General features: G+C 43.0%; 1 protein-coding gene and 1 long non-coding RNA gene across 4 annotated transcripts in view; one reads left to right on the forward strand and one right to left on the reverse strand.

The window, feature by feature from the left end:
- The window catches only part of CDH13 (cadherin 13), a 1,030,795-nt gene that overhangs the window by 249,723 nt on the left and 761,792 nt on the right, over positions 1-19,280 (forward strand). The gene's annotated exons all lie outside the window — the stretch shown is intronic.
- Positions 1-19,280, reverse strand: part of LOC123382401 — a 31,372-nt gene that overhangs the window by 5,803 nt on the left and 6,289 nt on the right. The window contains exon 2 of the long non-coding RNA XR_006590706.1: positions 12,845-12,888. This is a non-coding gene — a long non-coding RNA (uncharacterized LOC123382401). The remainder of the gene's footprint in view (positions 1-12,844; positions 12,889-19,280) is intronic.

The raw sequence follows: 19,280 nt of genomic DNA on the forward strand, positions 1-19,280 counted from the left end.
GTGAAATTTTACTTATAAAACAGGCAGAGATTCAGTGTGGTACATGGGTGATCGTTTGCCCACTGCTGGTCTAAATAAGAGAAAAGAATGGTAAAGGGAGTGAGGTGGGAGAATACATTTTAGCTCATTACTCCCTAAGGGCAAAGTGCCTTCAACATTACCAGCCTATGGACTTGATTAGGTGGAGAATTCCCTGGAGGACTGCCTTTCCTCCCTGCCATCCCCCCTCCCCCACAGCCCTAAGAGAATCCAGCCTGGAGGGAAGGACCCAGGCAGAAAACACCTGGGGAGAGGAAGAAAAGAAAGGGAGAAGCATGTCCAAATGGGACACCAGCCACTCACCACACTCCAAAGCTAAGGGTGGCTTGAAGCATGATGAAAGCCTACTCCGGGGGGTGCAAAATACGGGAAGCCATGGTGTTCTGGTCCCTGGATTGCATTTCTGAATCTCACCAGTTTTCTTTTGACTCAATATTAATCCGGAAAGCTATTGTTTTAGCTGAAAGGGCTGTGTGTCAGGTATTTATTTCACTTGATAATATTGATGGGATTTGTTTGTTTTTATTTTTGTCTCTTTGGTTAGCCACCTAAGGCATTATTTTTCTGAGACCCAAGCTCCATAACGACCTTTTGTAAAACAACACATGTGCACTCCGAAGGCCCTGCCTGTCTCCTCTCACGGCCTTGTCATGGAAAGAGAAATCAGGCCACCGCCTCATTACAGCCTGCCTTCCTTGTAAGCTTTGTGTCATCTACAATAATAAAGGGAAAACGTTTAATCTGGCCGTGGCAGGGACTGCTGGTAAGAAAGAGGACTGGGGGGTCATGGGACCCACGTGACTGATCACATCCCTCCTTCTCTGTATGTCTCAGTGTCCTTCTCTGTCAAGTGAGGGGTTTGGACTAGAAATAGAACGATACGTGCGTGGCAGGTGTCCCGTCGCTCTGTCCTCACTGCCTCTGTCAGGCATTGCTGCACAATCTCTGTGTTCTTCCTGGTCCCCTGGAGAGAAAGCCTTCCTGATGCAGGCCTGCTGGACTGGCTGTTCCCACCCCATCAGGGGATGGTCTTGAAGGCTCCTGTGCCATTGAAGTTTGTGATTCTTAGCCCACATGGAACTCAGACTTGTTCTATGCGGTTATTCGCTGCCATGGTCAGCGGCAGTGCTGAAACATCATCCTTGTAGCTGCCCCCTAAGTGTAATTAAGCCCCTTGAAATGTAAACTCTGCCCAATGAATGGACGTTTGCAATTCACCTCTGGGTTTTAGGGGCAATAGTTTTTCATTTTCTGTCTTAGGACCTGTTATGAAGTGACTGTCTTGAGCAAGCCGAGGAAATGGAGGCTACTGTCCATTCACCCGACTCTGTTTGTGTTTCATCGCCTGGGATGTTTTAAGATCCTGTGCCTTCAATAGATTTCCTGAGCTAATAGTTTGTCTTATTTACTTGGCTAGGCTATAATCGTTGCTGCGGCTGACCATTTTGATAAGCGACTTGTGAGAAACATTCTCACATGAATGAGAGTCGCTCTTTAGGTGGTTCTCCTTAACCTGTTTTCAATCACAGAAAATAATTCCCTGGAAAATCTTTTCTTTGATTCAAAAAATACCCCTTAAATATTTAAATACCATCATCTTTTCAATCCTGAATAATGTTGAATTGATTTATACATGAGATTAACCATAGCACCCTTGATTAGGGAAACTTGTGCTTGATCTGTCTATCCATCTCTCTCTCTGTCTCTCCCTCTCCCTCCCTCTCTGTCTCTCTGTCTCTGTCTCTCTTTCTATGTGTTCTGCTGGCTTCATAAATGAATTCGGGTAACTCACTTCCAGTGGAGCAGAGTGGAGAAAAACATACACGTAGGAGATTAGGATAGAGTTGGGGGAAGGCTGGCACCCATTCTGTTTCTCACGTACAGACACTAGAGATGGTCTGTAAATATGGAAACTTGTTAACAAAGTGAAGAGCAAGATTTTGCCAGGTCTTTGGTTCACAGTATCAAGCATTGCTCAAATCATGCTGCTCTTTCTTTGGTATTGAGACCTACCAGACTTTTCTACTATGGGTTCTGACACAGGAGGCACACGTGATAAAGTTGCCTCTGTCTGTATTACATTTAAACATTGCTTTAGACAAAGCAAACAAAAAATCTGCTGTGTCTTTTTTTTTTTTTTTTTCAGTTCTAGAACGCATGCATCTAAAAGGGCATGATGGATTTAGGGTTTTTAGAAGGAAGCCTATTCACAGAGAGGGTCATTCAAGAAAGTGAAGGCCTTTCTTTGGAAGTGCAATGGGTCACAGATCTCCATAGGAAATGTATTTATAATATCAATGCGGTTTGGGATATTGCTTCCCAGTGCTTTGTTTTTTAATATCTTAACACCCCACAGACTCAGTGCTGTACCTGATTAAGCTGGATCCAACATACAAAGCAGTAGCATCTCAATGCGTTTCTGATAAGTCACCTGGTCTTGATGATTCTGAGACACTGATCACTGAATGCTGGTTCTGGGCACAGGGATCCGCTTCCAGAATCTTCATGCAGGTTGATAAAGAAGGATCCCAGATGAGCCTGGGTAATGAATGACCTGGCAGCCTGGTCTAGAAAGGATGCTCAGAGCAGGAGATCTTGACTAAGAGCCGCCCATGGCTGCAATTGTCTGGGACACACATTTACACCAGTTGGGAAGCCCCAGAACCTTCAGTGAGGAGTAGGAATTTGGTCTCTTGCCACCACTGCCAGTCTCAGTTTCTTGGAAAGGCCAGGGACTTCGTGAGCATCTCAAGACCCTTTCTTTACTGTTCCTTTGCTAGAGCTGAAAATATAACCGAGGTGGGCCCTCTGAGGTCAGTTCTCCTGCCTCAGTGGAATCTGAGTTCTCGGCCATAGAGTCCTCATAGATGTAATTGCCCTTCACAGCGAGTAAAATAAAGTGACGTTTATAAGCTATCCTTGCATTTATTGCCCTACTCAGTCTTCACAGAAACTATAAATCTGGCAGGCCCAAGGGTCTTATCTCCGTTTGGAGGTAGGTACCTGGATGGAGCCCAGAAGATTTAGAGGACTGTGATGTCAAGTCACAGAGGAGGGCTTTTCATAGCTTGTTTCTGTTGTTATTATTTGATTTCTGTAGTATCTTGGGACTCACTTCACACTTCCCCAGCCCCCAGAGGAGTAGCATCTAGTGTGGCTTTCCCTGAACCCCATCCCTATCAGAGGCTCTGGGTGAAATGAGTTGCCTGCTGGAAATTATTGGGAAAATCTGTGTTATTGGGAAAATCACCTCACTCTTGGAGACTCTTAACTTCCTGCGTATTGAACAGGTCCTCCAAAAAGAAGCAGGTTTTGTGGCACTCAGCATTTCCCGAAACCTTTTAGTTTTTAACCTCATGATGCATTTAGAGGAGAGGATAAAGAATACACTTCGGGAAATTCTGTTCCAGAGCCATGGGTACCTCGCTAAGGCTAAGACTCGAGGACTGTCCTTCCTTCATCCTAGATTCCCCTGTATTGAGTATAGTAAGAACTCAACACATTGTTGAAGATATTAAATTTCATTGGTCTAAGGCCTTGGAATTGTCCACAGTACACCGTGTCTCAAGTAGACCGCTCCATTGTGTCTCTACCTGTCGATGCACTTGTCCAACACTTATTATCATTTTTGGATCAGAAAATACCATCCTAGTAGAACAAAGAATGGTCCATGCTACAGAGAAGTGTGTTGTGGGTTGTGAATTCCTGTGATCATGGCATTGAGCAGACTGTGGCTTATACTTTATCTCATGGCCCTGACTTGAGGAATAGACCACACTTTAGATTCCCATATGATCCAGCAAAATAGCGACCTATTCAAGAATGAAGTGATTTAGAAATCCCACACCCCTCTCATGAGTCAGCAAGAGTGAGTCCTGCATGTATGAGTGCTTCTTAAAGCTTTACTCTAACCTCAGAAAGTCCTTAATCATACAGATGAGGACAGTAAGGCTCAAGGAACCCTGCCGTCACTCTGGACAGTTTTGACTCCTCATCATAACTCCCACTCAGAACTCTGTGATCTTGTGCAAGTTAAGTAACCTTTCTGGGCTTCTGTTTCCACACCTGTGAAACCGGGATGATGATATTACTTCCTGCTAACATTGTCATGAAGAATAAAGGAGTCAACACACATAAAGTGCTTAGAACCAGGTACTGAAAGCACTTGATAAGAATGAGCTATTATTTAATATATACAATTTTCTCACACCTACACAGCACATATGCACACACACACACACAGCCTAGCCTCACTCAGCTTATTCAGCAAGACTGTTCCAGGTGACATTTAACTATTTCCAAAGATCAACTCCACTTTCCATGAACAACAATTTTCCTTCATAAAGCTTATTGGGGGTGTTGTGTTGCCTCCTCTGAACACAGTTCTCATAAGAGGAAACCAAAAAAAAAAAAAAATTGGCAAATAAATCTGGTTAGAGTAAGTGAGCCACATCACTTGATGTCTACTTTGAAGGAGAAAATAGTCATTTCAGTTTGCAAATTATTGTCTCTTTACTTCATTACATACCAGAAGGGAGTTTGGGATGAGAGGTCTAGAAAGTATAACAAAACCACTACAAATTATTCTGTAGCATTTAGCATTTAATTTAAAATAACCAGGAAAACAACTAATTGAAATGCTCAGTGTGACTTTTTTTTTTTTTCATGCAACAGTATCTTGACTGAGTTTTCCAAATTACTGAAAGCATTCAGGCATTTCTGGGAATTTGGACCTAGTAACCCTTTAGCTCTTTTTATTTGGAATTCTGACATTTTTTCACTAGCGTCAAATACAATAATTAGTTTTCACAGATATTGAGATTGTTAGAGTAATTGCTAAACACATTTCCACATTTGGCCCTCCAAGACAAAGTTTGTAAGATTTGTGAGCTGTGAACAGTAACTTTACTTGGCCTGACAATTGTCTGAGAGATGCATCCTCAGTGAATGAGAGAGGGAAACCAGTGAAATGAGACGTCAGAGTCATTGCAATTTGAATTGTGGACAACCGTAATCCCTGAGTTCTGTGTAAATTAGTCGTCATAGATTGAAAACAAACAAACTCGAAGAGATAAACCTCACACTCACTACAGCCAATTAGATATTCAAAGGAAAATTCTCAGTTTTTAATATGTGACAAAATCACATAAATACGTATGTGTTGGCATCAGCAGTTTTGACAGATGTGGCTTAAAAATAGGAGAAATGCACAAACAGATACAGGCAATTCTAATGTGGCCTAAGCCAATAGCGAGAAGTATTAACAGCATGCCAAGTCTTTGCTCCAAAGAGAAGTGACTGCCATGTAAACAGAGTTGGAGTGTAGACGGAGTCAAGTAATGAGCTTCTAATAACTGGAAATGTACAAATGTAGTTAATTTATGATAAAGTGCAAATTTTCTCTGTGGGTAATTGCTATGGATTAAACGTTTGCATCTCCTCAAAATTCATTTGTGCAAACTCTCATCCCCAGTATGATTGTATTTGGAGATATGGCCTTTGGGAGGTAATTAGGTCGTGGGGGTGGAGCCTTCACGATGGGATTAGTGCCCTTAGAAGAAAAGACACAGAGAAAATGAGGAAGGACAGCCATCAGGCCAGTGTGTAGGTCTGATCCTGGGTCCGAGAGAAGGGAAGGAGGGCAGACTGAGTGGATGTATCTGAGACTGTCAGGCAGTTCTGAGGAAATTCAGCGATGCTGTCAGGGAATCCTTGAGCCCAAACCGGCCATCCCAGGAGTCATGAGTGCCTCGGGAATGGTGCTGCCTTGGTATCCTTTTTGTGTTCAGTAACTGGATGGGAGTAGCATGTGAATGTGCGGCCTTGGTAAGAAATGTGGCACTGGGTTTTGGTTTATAACTTCTGGGTTTGTTGTTGTAAATACTCCCTTTAGTTAGAAATCTGAGAAGTGCATCTTCATGGCTACCACAGAGGTGTATACAAAATTTTAGCTCAATGAATGAAGAAGGAAGGAAGGAAGGAAGGAAGGAAGGAAGGAAGGAAGGAAGGGAGGAAGGGAGGATGGAAAGAAGGAAGGAAGGAAAGAAGGAAGAAGGGAGGAAGGAAGGAAGGAAGGAAGGAGGAAGGGAGGGAGGGAATGAGGGAAAGAAGGGAGGAAGGGAAAAAGGAAGGAAAGAAGAAGGGAAGGAGAGAGGGAAGGAAGGGAGGAAGGAAGGAAGGAAAGTTGATGGGAGGAAGGAAGGAAGGTTGAGAGGAAGGAAGGAAGGAATGAAGGAAAGGAAAAAGGAAGGAAGGAGGGAGGGAGGGAAGAAGGAAGGAAGGAAGGAAGGAAGGAAGGAAGGAAGGAAGGAAGGAAAGAAGGAAGGAAGAAATTACTAACTCATATTTATGTACCTGCCTATTCCTCCAGGTTTATAGCCTCACTTTTGTCTCTATTAGCTATTTTTTTATTGAGCATCTATTTTGTGCAAAGTAATTTACGTGTAATGCCTCATTTGATTCTCATAGAAACTCAAGGTACCATTATTATCCATCTCCATTTCATAGATGAGGACAATGAGGTTCCAAATAGGTTATGTAATTTTCCCAAGCTCAGAAGCGACCAAGTGGAAGCTCTCTGTTTTATAAAGTTTATACTTAAACTTACACCCTTAGCTGTTAATGCTCTGTGTTATTAATGTCTAGTGAATACAGGTACAGAGAGGTGCACTGCCCCGTAGAGGAAGCTTCTGAAAATAGCAAGGAACAGGGGCATAGGAATGCATCCCAGACTTAGGCAGGTAACGAAGATATTCATCCATGAACGTGTAGCGATCATTCCTTCATTCTTCCATTCGTCATTGGACATCTATTCATTTGTTCATCGACTCAGCGAACATTTATCAAATGCCTTTACATGGGCTGAGTTTTAGTCTTTAAGTCCTTGGGGCACTCACTGTCCACACTGTCCAGTACAGTAAGCAACATGGGGCTATTAAGCATCTGAAGTGTTGGTGGCCAAACTGAGACGTGCTGTGAGTATAGAATATATATGGGGTTAGTAATGGGAAAAAATTATAAAAGCAATCTCATGAACACTTTTTATATTACATATTGAAATGGTTATTTTGGGTTATGGAAAGTTAAGTAAAATATATTTTTAAAATGCATTTTAAAACTATTTTTAAAATTGATCCCACCTGTTACTTTTTCCTTTTTTTTTTTTCATGTAGCCACTAGACAATTAAAAATGCACCTGTGGCTCATAATTACCTGTCATAGTGCTAGTCTACTGAATGGTAAATACAAGCATTTCAATAGTACAGAGCAAGGGCCAATAGACTGCGGGGTGTATCTACACAATGGGCCATTTGAACTGGTCCTTGACGAAGGAGTTGGATTTCACCCAAGGGATGGATACCTGTGAGAATGGCATTCCAAGTGGGTAACACGGCACAGACAAAAATGTGGAAAAGTTGCATCCAGTGATTTAGGGTTAGGATTCTGCATAAGGCTGGGTTCTCTGGGAAGCAGATTCTGAGCTGGAGTTTAGCATATTTATTTATTAAAGCTCTTGTTTATTAAAATGTGCCCTTGGCTTCAACCAGTATTTGAATATGGGCTGCCTGAAGAAGGGGCAACACCTTGGGTCAAGTGCCTCTCTGCTGCTGATGTGCAGGAAATCCCTGATGGGACCAAAACATGAAGATCTGTCCACAGAGGCCATGCCCATCAGCTGGGGTAGCAAGACCTTCCTTGTGAGCCAAGCTGGGTGGCATATCACTGTGTTCCCTTCAGTTGTCTAGAAAATAGAGGACAGAGTACTCCACGAAGTGACTCCTTCCTTACTCCATGCTCAGGGCACAGGGTCTCACATTAGCTGAGTGGGTGGGAAGAGGATCAAGTCTCTCTGACGTCAGGTGGGCACTTTGGAGTTTGTATGAATTACAACCAAGGCAGTGGTGAATTTGTATGTGTAATGCATTTACCCATGGCCCCTAGAGTACACTAGAAGACAATTTCTTGGTGTTTAAAAGATTATCCTTTTAATAATTCATTGATCTTAACAACACAATACATCAATGGTTTACACCAAAGCCATGTTTTATCTGCAATGCACTTCTAAATTGAAAGGTACCATAAAATAGCACTTAACTTTCGGAATCCTTATGTTATCTAAAGCTCAGTTTCATATTTATTTGATGATAACGAATATCCTGTCTACTTTATTATCCAGTGCAAGCTCTAATTTAAGAGCTCAGGAATAAATGAGGCAATGCCTGCAGGTGGGTGGCCTGTGGGTGTGCGCGTGCGCGTATGTGTGTGTGTCCTAGAGTATGTATGCAAGGTTGACCTTATAAGTTTACTCACAGCGGTTTTGCATCAAACGACACTCATAAAGTGAAACACATTTGCATTCTTGTCTCAACTGACCCATTTGGTGTGAATGCATTTAAATTTTTTTTTAACGTTTATTTATTTTTGAGAGACAGAGACAGAGCACGAGCTGGGGAGGGGCAGAGAGCGAGGCACACAGAATTTGAAGCAGGCTCCAGGCTCTGAGCTCTCAGCACACAGCCTGATACGGGCCTCGAACTCACAACCTGTAAGATCACGACCTGAGCTGAAGTTGGATGTTTAACCAGCTGAGCCATCCTGGCGCCCCTTGGTGTGAATGCATTCAAAAAAATACTGTTTCTCCATTCTTAACACTTCTGACACCAAATATGTGGCATTTCCACACCAAGCAATTTCCCGACTCTCTGAACACCAACTGGGTGTCCTACAATTTAATTCAGTCCCAACACTAACTACCCAGAGTGAGAGCAGATCCCACATGTTAGGGCTGAGGCCCACAAGACCACACTTCAGATGCCAGTTACAAGCCGTGGGTCCCCTGGTTGCCCATCTTTCTGTCTGACTTGTCTATAAATTGAAGAAGGGTTCTCATGACCCCTGCCCCAGGTTTGATAATTTTCTAGAGGGGCTCACAGAACTCAGGGAAACACTTTACTTACATTTACTGGTTTATTATGGAGGATATTCTGAAGGATACAGACGAAGAACCAGATGAAGAGGTACATAGGGTGAGGTGTGGAAGAGTCCCAAACACAGGGTCTTCTGTCCTTGTGAAGTTGGGATGTACCACCCTCCTGGCACATGGGTTTGTTCACCAACCCAGGAGCTCTCTAACCCCTGTGCTTTAGGGATTTTTATGGAGGCTTCATCATATAGGTATGATCAATTTTTATTAACTCAATGTCCAGTCCCTCTCCTCTCCCTAGAGGGCTGTAAGTTCTAAGCTCCTAATCATGGTCGTTCTGGTTCCCACCTTCCATGCTGAGGCCATCCACAAGCCCACCTGGAGTCACCTCATTAGAACCAAAGATGCTCCCGTCTCCCGGGACACTCCAAGGGAATAGAAGCTGTGGGTGAGCACATCAGAGCTGAAGATCAAACAGTAGAACAGCAGATACTCCTAGCACCTCCGTGGTTTAGGAAATTAACAAGGGTTTTAACAACTGTAGATTAGCACCTCCGTGGTTTAGGAAATTAACAAGGGTTTTAGCAACTGTAGATTAGGAACCAGGGCAGACACCAAATATATATTTCTTATTATGTCACAGCATTCCTTTAACAACATGGGTGTGGACCTACAATCTGCTCTTCTGACAAAAACAAAGGGGATTGTTGTTTTCAGCATAACTAGAATTGGAAGTAGCCAGATTTCTCTTTCCTTTCACTTGTTCTTCTTGGTCCCACTATTTCCTGGCACCTGGCATTCTGGGTGATGGATGTGTGTACAAGTGATTCTGAGGGCAGAACAGTCACCAGTGTCCCCCACTGACTAAGAAGGAAGGTGGAAACCTGTGTATATGGTCAGTGTGGCCGCCTCTCCCTGCCTCTACTGCCCCATCCTGCTGTGCTCTCTCTTACTCTCTGTGGCCCAGAAGCGTGGCCCTGCCTCCATGTCCCCAAACAGGCCATGATCTATCCCAGCCCAGTGCCTTTGCACCTGCAATTAATTCTGCCAGGAATGTTTTTCTTTGCCTTTCAGGTCACAAATTTCTACCTGTTCCTCTGTTGAATTGCTAGTGCCACCAGAAAAAGCCTTGTCTGATGCGCGGATCAGGTCTGAAGGTCACAGGTCCCACAGCACTGCCCTTTCTCACGGCACCCCCCCACCCTCTCACCAGTGTCTGTCCCCAGGAGGGCAGAGCCACACTTGTCCAAAACGTAGCTGAGTGCTTGCCACATAGAAAATACGACTATGTGACTGACCATAAGAATAAACGAAATACCACCGACAGGCCAGACAGAATAAACTCTGGAGTTGGGTTTTACTTGGATGTTGATGATCTTTACTGCAAGAATTTCAGCAAATTGGTGAGGCCACAAGGCAGCCTGCCCGGGCTCGTGGAACACAGGGACGGTGATATAGAGAAGACAGGGAGTGAATTCTATCAGAAAACCTGGGGAAGCTAAGAGATAGGGAAATAACTTCAGAGGCAGGTAGAATTGAAAAGAGTATTTTTATTTTTTTTTTTCAGTTTCCCAGAATAAATAAGCTTTAAACATGTTTGTACACTGCCAGGAAGTAGCCAGTTGAGAGGATGTGATTGAAGACGCAAGAAAAAGAGAAGGTAATTGATGGGGCGACGTCCCCGAGGAGACGTGAGGGATGAAATCAACAGTGTGGGTCAAGAGGTGAGGCTGGGAGAGGCCAGCGCCGAGGCAGGTGATATTTCTGCCCAGCCTTTCAGCTTTTGTGCGGAAGAGTGAGGAAAGCATCAATCACTTCCTTTCTAGCTGGGTAAATGCCAAGAAATTCTACGGCAGAAACTTCCCCAGGCAGGAGGCTCGGAATTAATTGTGAGGATTAAGCATAAACCAAAAGGAGCAGGCAAGCCCTAAGCACTAAATCCCAGGAATAGGGCCCTTTCAGATCAAGAAAATGCATCTGAGAATGGTCTGGCAGCCCAGGATGCTGAGAGAAATCTCGAGGTACCGGCAGATCACATCAATGCCCCCTCATAAGATTGTTTCACATGGGCCAAAATGTACATTGATTTTTTTTTTTTTCTGTGATTACACTTTCAGAAAGAGAACATGATCTTTGGAATCTGTTTGGGGAATAAAAATGCCTGTGCAGGAAGAAAGGATATTTTTTGACCTTCTGCTGGCATTGTCTTGTTCTTGTCACAGCTTGTTTGTGAGCAGTGCAAGGGCCCCAAACCAGGAATATCCTTGCAGCCTTTCAAATATGATTTACCTGATTAACAAAATATTGGTGGAATAGAGAGGGTTTGCCTGAGGGTGTGTGTGTGTGTGTGTGTGTGTGCACAAAATGAGGTTCTTGGGTAGTCAGGGAGTGGGGGTGAGGGCAAACTGACCTTGTGTTTTATCTAGGACAATGGTAATGGGCTGAGGTTGCAGGGAAAAATAAAATACAAATATTTGGTGAGCAGACAAATACATGGGTAAATACAAGAATGAATGGATCAAAGAAGGAATGAAACTACTCACTGCTCTGTGGGCTCTAGAAGGGTTTCCTCCCCAAAGATAGTACTTAAATATCATTACATCATGAATAAATGAATAACAATCAGCAGCCAACAAATATTTATTGGATTATATGAGTCAATTTCTTAGAAACACTTAACATAGACTTTTGCATGTATGATGTGCAATTTGAGTGCTAACCAGATAAAACGGACATCAGATATATACCAAGCCAATTGCTTGGATATTATTCAGAGTAAGACAGACACAGGCCCTGCCCTCATGGAATACAGAATCCAATGGATGGCTTCACTGAACTTGTAGGACATCATTTCCACCCCTTCCGTCTGCACAACAGATTTTCTGTATCTACACCTTCCATATACATGACTCATAATCCTCCTGGAAAAATCTGAGCGGTGTTAGCGACCTCATTTTCAAATCTCAGGGATCTGAGCTAGATCTCTGCAATTTCCTCCAGTGACTTGCCCAAGGTCACACAGCTATTAGGTGGCAGAGCTAAGAATTCACACACAAATCTGTCTGATTCCCAACCTTGGGCCATTTTCCTTTATCATACTGCCTCTAATTTGCGCATTTTAAAGTAGGAAAGAACTGAAAGCCTCATGTTGATGGATTTGATGTGATTTGTAAAAAATTAAGAGACTGCCATTTTTCATAATAGCCATAAACTTTACACATCCACATGCCTTACCCCCTTAAAACCAATAGAACACAGCTCTCTCTGTTCTGAGAGTATTCCCCTTCGATGCTAAAAATTATCAAACCTACTGGGAAGAAGAGTTCCCTGGGGATTTGCTTTATAAAATAAACAGAAATCAATTTTGACTTGTTTTCTAATCATGATAAATGAAGCCAGGTTAGGAAAAAGAAGTCCCAGCACTACTCGAGGATCATTTTGCCAGGATGCATTGGTCTTTGACAAGCAATTAAGAAGCCCTCTGATTGTGGCTGGCAGTGCCACGGCTCAGCACACTCCTGATTAATTCTCATTTTCATTCTTTCCTTGGGATTTATTTACTCATTTCACCTGGAATGTGTTTAGCTTCTTAACCTCCCCATCCCCCCTTTCCTCACGTGCTTCCTTGCTTGGCTCCTTCCAACTTCACCTACCCATTAATCAAAGCCATGTTCATTCCTGCTGGAAAAGTACCATACCATCTTGGCGTTGATTCATTGTGTTTTCATTCATTCATTCATTCGTTTTCTATTTCACCTAGTTGGCCTTCTTTATTTCCATCTAGATATACTTTCGAAACCCATCTGTCTGCCTTGGGGGATGCTCAGTAGGGAGGGGGTTCATCTGATGTGAGCTATTAACAGCACGTTTTGAAATACATACCAATGAGAAGTCTGAAGTCTGGACATAATTGAAGCGTCTTGGAGCTACAAGAGATGGAATCAACATCTTAATCTTTGTCTTCATGGAGGTCAACAATTGAATCCTGTTTCTAGCGTAAGCACAGAGTGTGCATCTTTCATACATTACTTCTTTTAATCCTTGCAACAACCCTACAAAGAAGGCAATGGTGGCCTCACTTTGTAGACAACGGGAGGCTCAGAGAATTTAAATCACATGAGCAGTAGCTGGTGAAACCATCCCTCAAGCCTCTGTCTGCTGAATTATTAACAGGATAACCCACAGCAGACACTGATTCACGTGTGGCATCGACAATAAGAGCAGTGCTGGACACCTTCACTGCAAACCATTTGACCCGGCACCTTGGTTAGGTTGACTTTGCATGGCCACCCTATTGAATCGTGAGTTTCCACGAGCTGAGATCTACACCAGGCCATCCCTCTCAGCCTGCTCCACTTGGGGACAGACATGACTTGATGGGTGGTTGGCCCTATAAAGGGTCTTCAAATGCTTTGCCCATCCCCACTGGACTCCCATACATGAAGCAGGAGACCTACTTCATGGTCTCTGAATGTTTGCCCTCAGCAACCCCCCCCAATCCAATCCTTTCTGATTCTGAGCCCCCCAATTATTCACCCTTCTGTTTCCTTCCTCTCACCCTGAGGGCTTGAGCCCTTTCCTCATTCTTACAATGATTCTGGCTTCCTCGCCCTGGCACCCTTTGGAAAATGCTTCTCACAGGTAAGTGGCCCTGGGAGCTTTCAACTTCGAACCCAGACTCCAACATGTTTTCTCTCTTTATAGTGGTGGTTCATGTCAAGAAAATATAATGGTGTATCATGTGTTTTATGGGCTTCTGATAACAACCCTGGGATAGTCCTTAGCGCACCTTAATGAGGTTCGCTTATTATCTGTGATTCATAAACAAGAACACCAAGGTTTGGAGAGGTCATATAGATCACTGAAGACCCTACAGGTAGGAAGTGGTGAATCAGAATGGAGTCCCAGGTCTTGGTTCCGTCTACTCCAAAGCCTCTCTCCTTTTTCCTCTCTTCTCTCCTGGAAACCATAGGATCCTGCGATTTTCTTCTAAATTGCTTTTTCTATTAAAATTATAACCTGTCATTAAAATATTTAAGCACACAAATTAACCGGTGTTAATTAATTATGATATTTCAAAAGGTGACAAGCAATTTAGAGTGAGATTTGAAGGTAAAAAAAAAAAAAAGACACCTAAATATAACTTGGCATCTTTCGTAATAAATACAAATCTTTGTCAATTGTGACTTTATCTAGCCCTGATAGGCCTCAGGTCTAAATGGAACAGAACATTCTGAGTCATCAGCCATTTTTACCAGGCTCAGAAGCACGTAAACAGTTTTTGGAAATTCTGGTGCTTCAGAACGTTTTGGCACCCAAAGTCATTGCGTGTACCTTCTTTTTCATTTGTTTTAATATAATTTATTGTCAGATTGGCTAACATACAGTGAGTACAGTGTGCTTTTGGTTTTGGCGTAGATTCCCGTGATACACCGCTTACATACAACACCCAGTGCTCATCCCAACAAGTGCCTTTATCCGTGCCCATCCCCCATTTTCCCCTCTCCCCTGCCCTCCGCCCCCCCCCCCCCATCAGCTGTCTTCTTATGAGTCTCCAATCTCCTCTCTGCAGGGAGGTTGAAATGATGACTTTCAATTTAAACTCACATCTCTCCGAATCCTTTGTCCTTTTACATTTTAGGGTAAAATAAGGCAGAAACAAATGACCTCCTGGTAGGACGTGGTGGCCTCAGGGCGGAAGGGAGAAATATGTGTGTGGCCAGTCGTGCATGGCGGTCTTTGCTCTGCTGTTCTGTGTCGCTCAAGCCTCTCCTCCTGTTAGACCGTGATGTACCATGAAGCCAGTTTAACTAGCAGGCAGGGTCCACCAGAGCCAGCCTGGTCCTGACCAGCAGGGCGAGTTGACTGGCAGTCATTACTCCTTCTGGGTCCTAACTTCCCCCAAGGGGGGTGCAGCATTTGAACGGGGTGAACTAAGGTTTCCTCCAACGGCTCCAACATTCTATGGGCTCTAACTCTAATTACTACCCTTGACTCTACCCTCTAGAAATTTCTTACCGAGTCTGTGGAGGGAATAGCAATGATTCTCCAGGGGAAGTGGGAGGAAGCAGAGGCAGCACCATCAGTGCAGGGAACTGCTGTTACTGATGGCACTTTTCCAGAACCATCTGATATGTTGAGACTGAGGAAGTAGTTGGGAATCACTGTTGTCTGGATCATCTGTAGACCAGGTTCTTTCACAGGTGATAATCTGGGGCCTAGAAAAGCTCATTAACTTGCCCAAGGTCACACGGCAATGCATAAACACTTAAGAGCAAGATGAATATTAATTAATCTTACTTTATATCTGACAGTTATTTTAAAGGAAAAGTTACCATTGAAAAAGATAAATTAGAACATCACAAAGGGAATCCTGTGTATGTATGTGTGAGAATTCTTAACAGCAAATTTTTGAAAAACACTTCTACAGGAAAATAAGAACTCCCTGAGCAAAAATGTTCAGAAATGCTCAAAATGTGACTAAATATATCACAGACCATATATCCCTTAGGCCAGTGCTGTCCCAACACAAATACAGTGTAAACGGCATAAAGTAAAAAGACCAGGTGAAATTAATTTGAGTGATGTACTTTAACCCATCTAAAATATTACCTAAATATCTAACATATCATTTCTACACATTCTCAATATAATAAATTACTGATATTTTACTTTTATGGATTAAGCCTCTGAAATCCAATGCGCATTTATTCTACCCTTCATATCTCAATTTGGATGAGCCACATTTCCAGCGCTTAGTAATCACATGTGGCTTGTGCTTCCTCATTGCACAGGATGGAACAATTTTCTCTTCTCACTTCCTCTTTTTCCAGGTTCTATCAAAATTTATCTTTCATAAAATATTTAAATAGAATGTACTCTGGGTTTTAAAAATACATATATGAGGGGTGCCTGGGTGGGTCAGCTGGTTAAGTGCTGACTTCAGCTCAGGTAATGATCTTGCGGTCCATGAGTTCGAGCCCTGCGTCGGGCTCTGTGCTGACAGCTCAGAACCTGGAGCCTGCTTTGGATTCTGTGTCTCCCTCTCTCTCTGCTCCTTCCCCACTCGTGCTCTGTCTCTCAAAAATAAATAAATATTTAAAAATACTAAAAAAATAAAAATACACACATGAGCATATATATATATATATATATGAGTATATATGTATGTCATATGTATACAGAAACACACACATGCACACACACACACATAGAGGGAGAGAGAGGGGAGAAATCAAGTACCTTTCGACATCAGCATTTCTGAATCCCTTACATTGGATTTTCTTAAACAGGTGGAGAAGTTCCGGCAGATTCCATGTTCCATTTCAGGCTTATATATTTTCAGAAGCTCTATATTCAAGGGCTTGTGGCTTACCAGACTGCCAAGGTGGCAGTGACAAGGGTACATTTAGCACAGAATTGGTCCTTAGTCCCCATTTCTCTGATGTGAGCTATCAGCTTCAAGATGTCCGTTTTTGTAGCTACATCAAAGCTTTGGCCATTTGTGCAGGAAATCCCTCAAAAGCAATCACAGACCGATTGGCACTGTACGATTTGGTATTACCATGTCCTGAGTTAAACAAATGAGAATCTTGAAAGGATATTCCCTTGCTGAAGACCTGGGGAAAGAGAAGTGCAGTGACCCCAGGGTCCTTTTTGCGAAGATTTAAATGGGGGACACACATGAAAATGCTTAGTGCATGTAGGTGCTAGCTGTAGTGTCCCAGAGCTGCAGCTACCCATGGCCACAAACCTGAATGGCTTAGAACAATGGAAGTGTATTCTCTGACAGTTCTGGAACCCTGCAGTGGAGGGTCAGCTTGGCCATGCTTTCTGTGGAGACTCTGGGAGATAATCTTTCCTTTTCCTCTTCGAGCTTCTGGTGGTACCCAGCCATCATTGGCATTCTTTGTAGGAGTTCTTTTTTTCTTTTTTTTAAGTTTATTTATTTTGAGAGAGAGTGAGCCCAAGTGATGAAGGGGCAGAGAGAGAGGGAGAGAGAGAATACCAAGCAGGCTCCATGCTGTCAGAACAGAGCACCGATGCAGGGCTCGAACTCACAAACTGCAAGATCATGACCTGAGCTAAAACCAAGAGTTGGAAGCTTAAGTGACTGAGCCACAGAGGCGCCCCCCTGTGCATTCTTTGTCTCGCAGATGGCATCACATCAGTCCCTGCATCTGTTTTCACATGGACTTTTATCTCTTTGCCCTGTGTCCTCTCCTTTTTATAAGGATACCAGCCATTGGATTTAGGGTCCACCCTAATCCAGTATGACCTTATTTTAATTATATCTGCAAAGATCTTCTTCCCAAGTAAGGTCCCATTCTGAGTTTCTGGACGGGCATGGATTTGGGGGAGGACACTATTCAACCTGGCATGGCTCTCACTAAATTCCCTCCTGAGGTCTGTCACTCAAGTTCAGTGGGTCACGTCTACCACCAAAATCTCCTCAGACACTTATGTGGACTGTTGACTTTGGAAACCGAAATGGGATGCAATGATCACCTGATACAGTGGAGTCCTTTCTTTGAAAGGAATTTTTATCACAATGAAGGCCAAAAAAGAAAGCAGAGCAAAACATCCTGTGTGTTTACCTGTGTCCCCTTCCTCTTTGCCCTTCACTAGGCTCCCGGAAGTCTTCCTTAGCCTCCCTAACGCCCCATAATCCATCCTCTCTTTAATTGTAATCCCTTTATTGTATAGACCAAGACTGATAATGCTTATAGATACAGTGGTTTTCCCCCAGAATCACACAACAACTCAAATCTGAGCCTTGCTTCAGCCACAAAGTGTCCAGACACTCAGTCCATCTCTATTGCTAACAGGGATGAGCGGCAGGGACCCGTGGTATGTTTTTCTTTGGAAAAGGAAGAACAAAACATTCCATACGGGGCAAGTTTTCTTCTTCTATTTTACAAAATTATAAAAGAAAGTTCATGGTGAGGTCAAAGCCATGACAACATCCGTGCTTCCTCTGTGGAGTTTCTGTTTCCAAGTAGGGGAAGAGGTGGGAGTAGGCACCTTCGGGTCAGTGTGGAAGGAGGGAGTCCTTTCTCTCAAGGACTCTCAAGGACTCTGCTCTCAGTGTCTCCTGCCACAGCACGTCTGGGCCATGCTCTGTGTCATTCCATTTTTCACAAGTATTTTGGGTATTTATTTTTCCCTCAAAGTAGACAAAGTGTGTCTTTGAACCCAAACCATGGTCTAAGCCTTCCAAATTCTTCTCTTAAAAATTGTAGCTCCTTTGAAAAACGTTTTAATTAATATCCTTCATTTTTTAGAGCAGTTTTAGGGTTACAGAAAATTGAGCAAATAGTATAGAGTTTCCCTATACTCCTACTACCCCACTCATAGCTTCCCGTGGGTTGGACAAATGTGTCATAGGATGTATCTGTCATTAAAGTTATCACACAGAATAGTTTCACTGCCCTAAACATCCCCTGTGCTCCACCCTTTCATCCTCCTTTCGCCCAAACCCCTGACAACCACTGATCTTTTTACTACCTCTACAGTTTTCTCATTTCCAGAAGGTGATAGAGTCATACGGTATGTAGCCTTTTCAGACTGGATTCTTTCGCTAAGAAATCTGCATGTAAGGTTTCTCCGTATCTTTTCTTGGTCTGATTTCTTATTTCTTTTTAATCACTGAATAATATTCTATTGTGTGGGTATTCCAAGTTACTTTTCGTGATTTCAACCTAATAGTAAAATTTCGATCTCTGTACCTGAAAGCCAGATCTACAGTCAGATTAGAGGGTCTCTCATGGACACAGTCTTTCTTTCTGTGGGCCACCAATCAGGTCCACACCATTTCCCCACTGGCTTGCCCTTGTGTCTGACAAATACCAGGACTTATGCCCTAAGACCCATCTAGAAAATTGTGTATTTTGCCTAATTTAAAACAATATATTTGGGGGGGGGAAATAAAATATATGTTGGATTTATTGTGCTCATGATTCTATTGGACCACATTAGTCTAGAGAAGAATCCCAAAGAAAGAGGAATTAGGATTTAGAAGAAGATAGACCAGTTTTTAAATCAAGAAAGAAAACAAAAACATGGAACCTTGACATTTCCCAGGATATTACCCCATGGTTGCCACAGATGATGAAGAGATAGAATGTAAAAGAAGAGGTAGCTTCCTGTGGAATTAAAATTCCAGAATGTTCAAGAAAGTGCCAGACATGGGACCAAATAGGACTGGCTAGTAATGAAAATTCCACCCACATGGACTGGGTTGCTAACCATATGGCTGGTGCAGCACATGGAGCTCTAAAGCACTCACAGTCACCTTTCTGCAGTGGACATGGACCAC

This window comes from Felis catus, chromosome E2 (assembly GCF_018350175.1).
Source record: "Felis catus isolate Fca126 chromosome E2, F.catus_Fca126_mat1.0, whole genome shotgun sequence".
Taxonomy (NCBI): Eukaryota; Metazoa; Chordata; class Mammalia; order Carnivora; family Felidae; genus Felis; species Felis catus.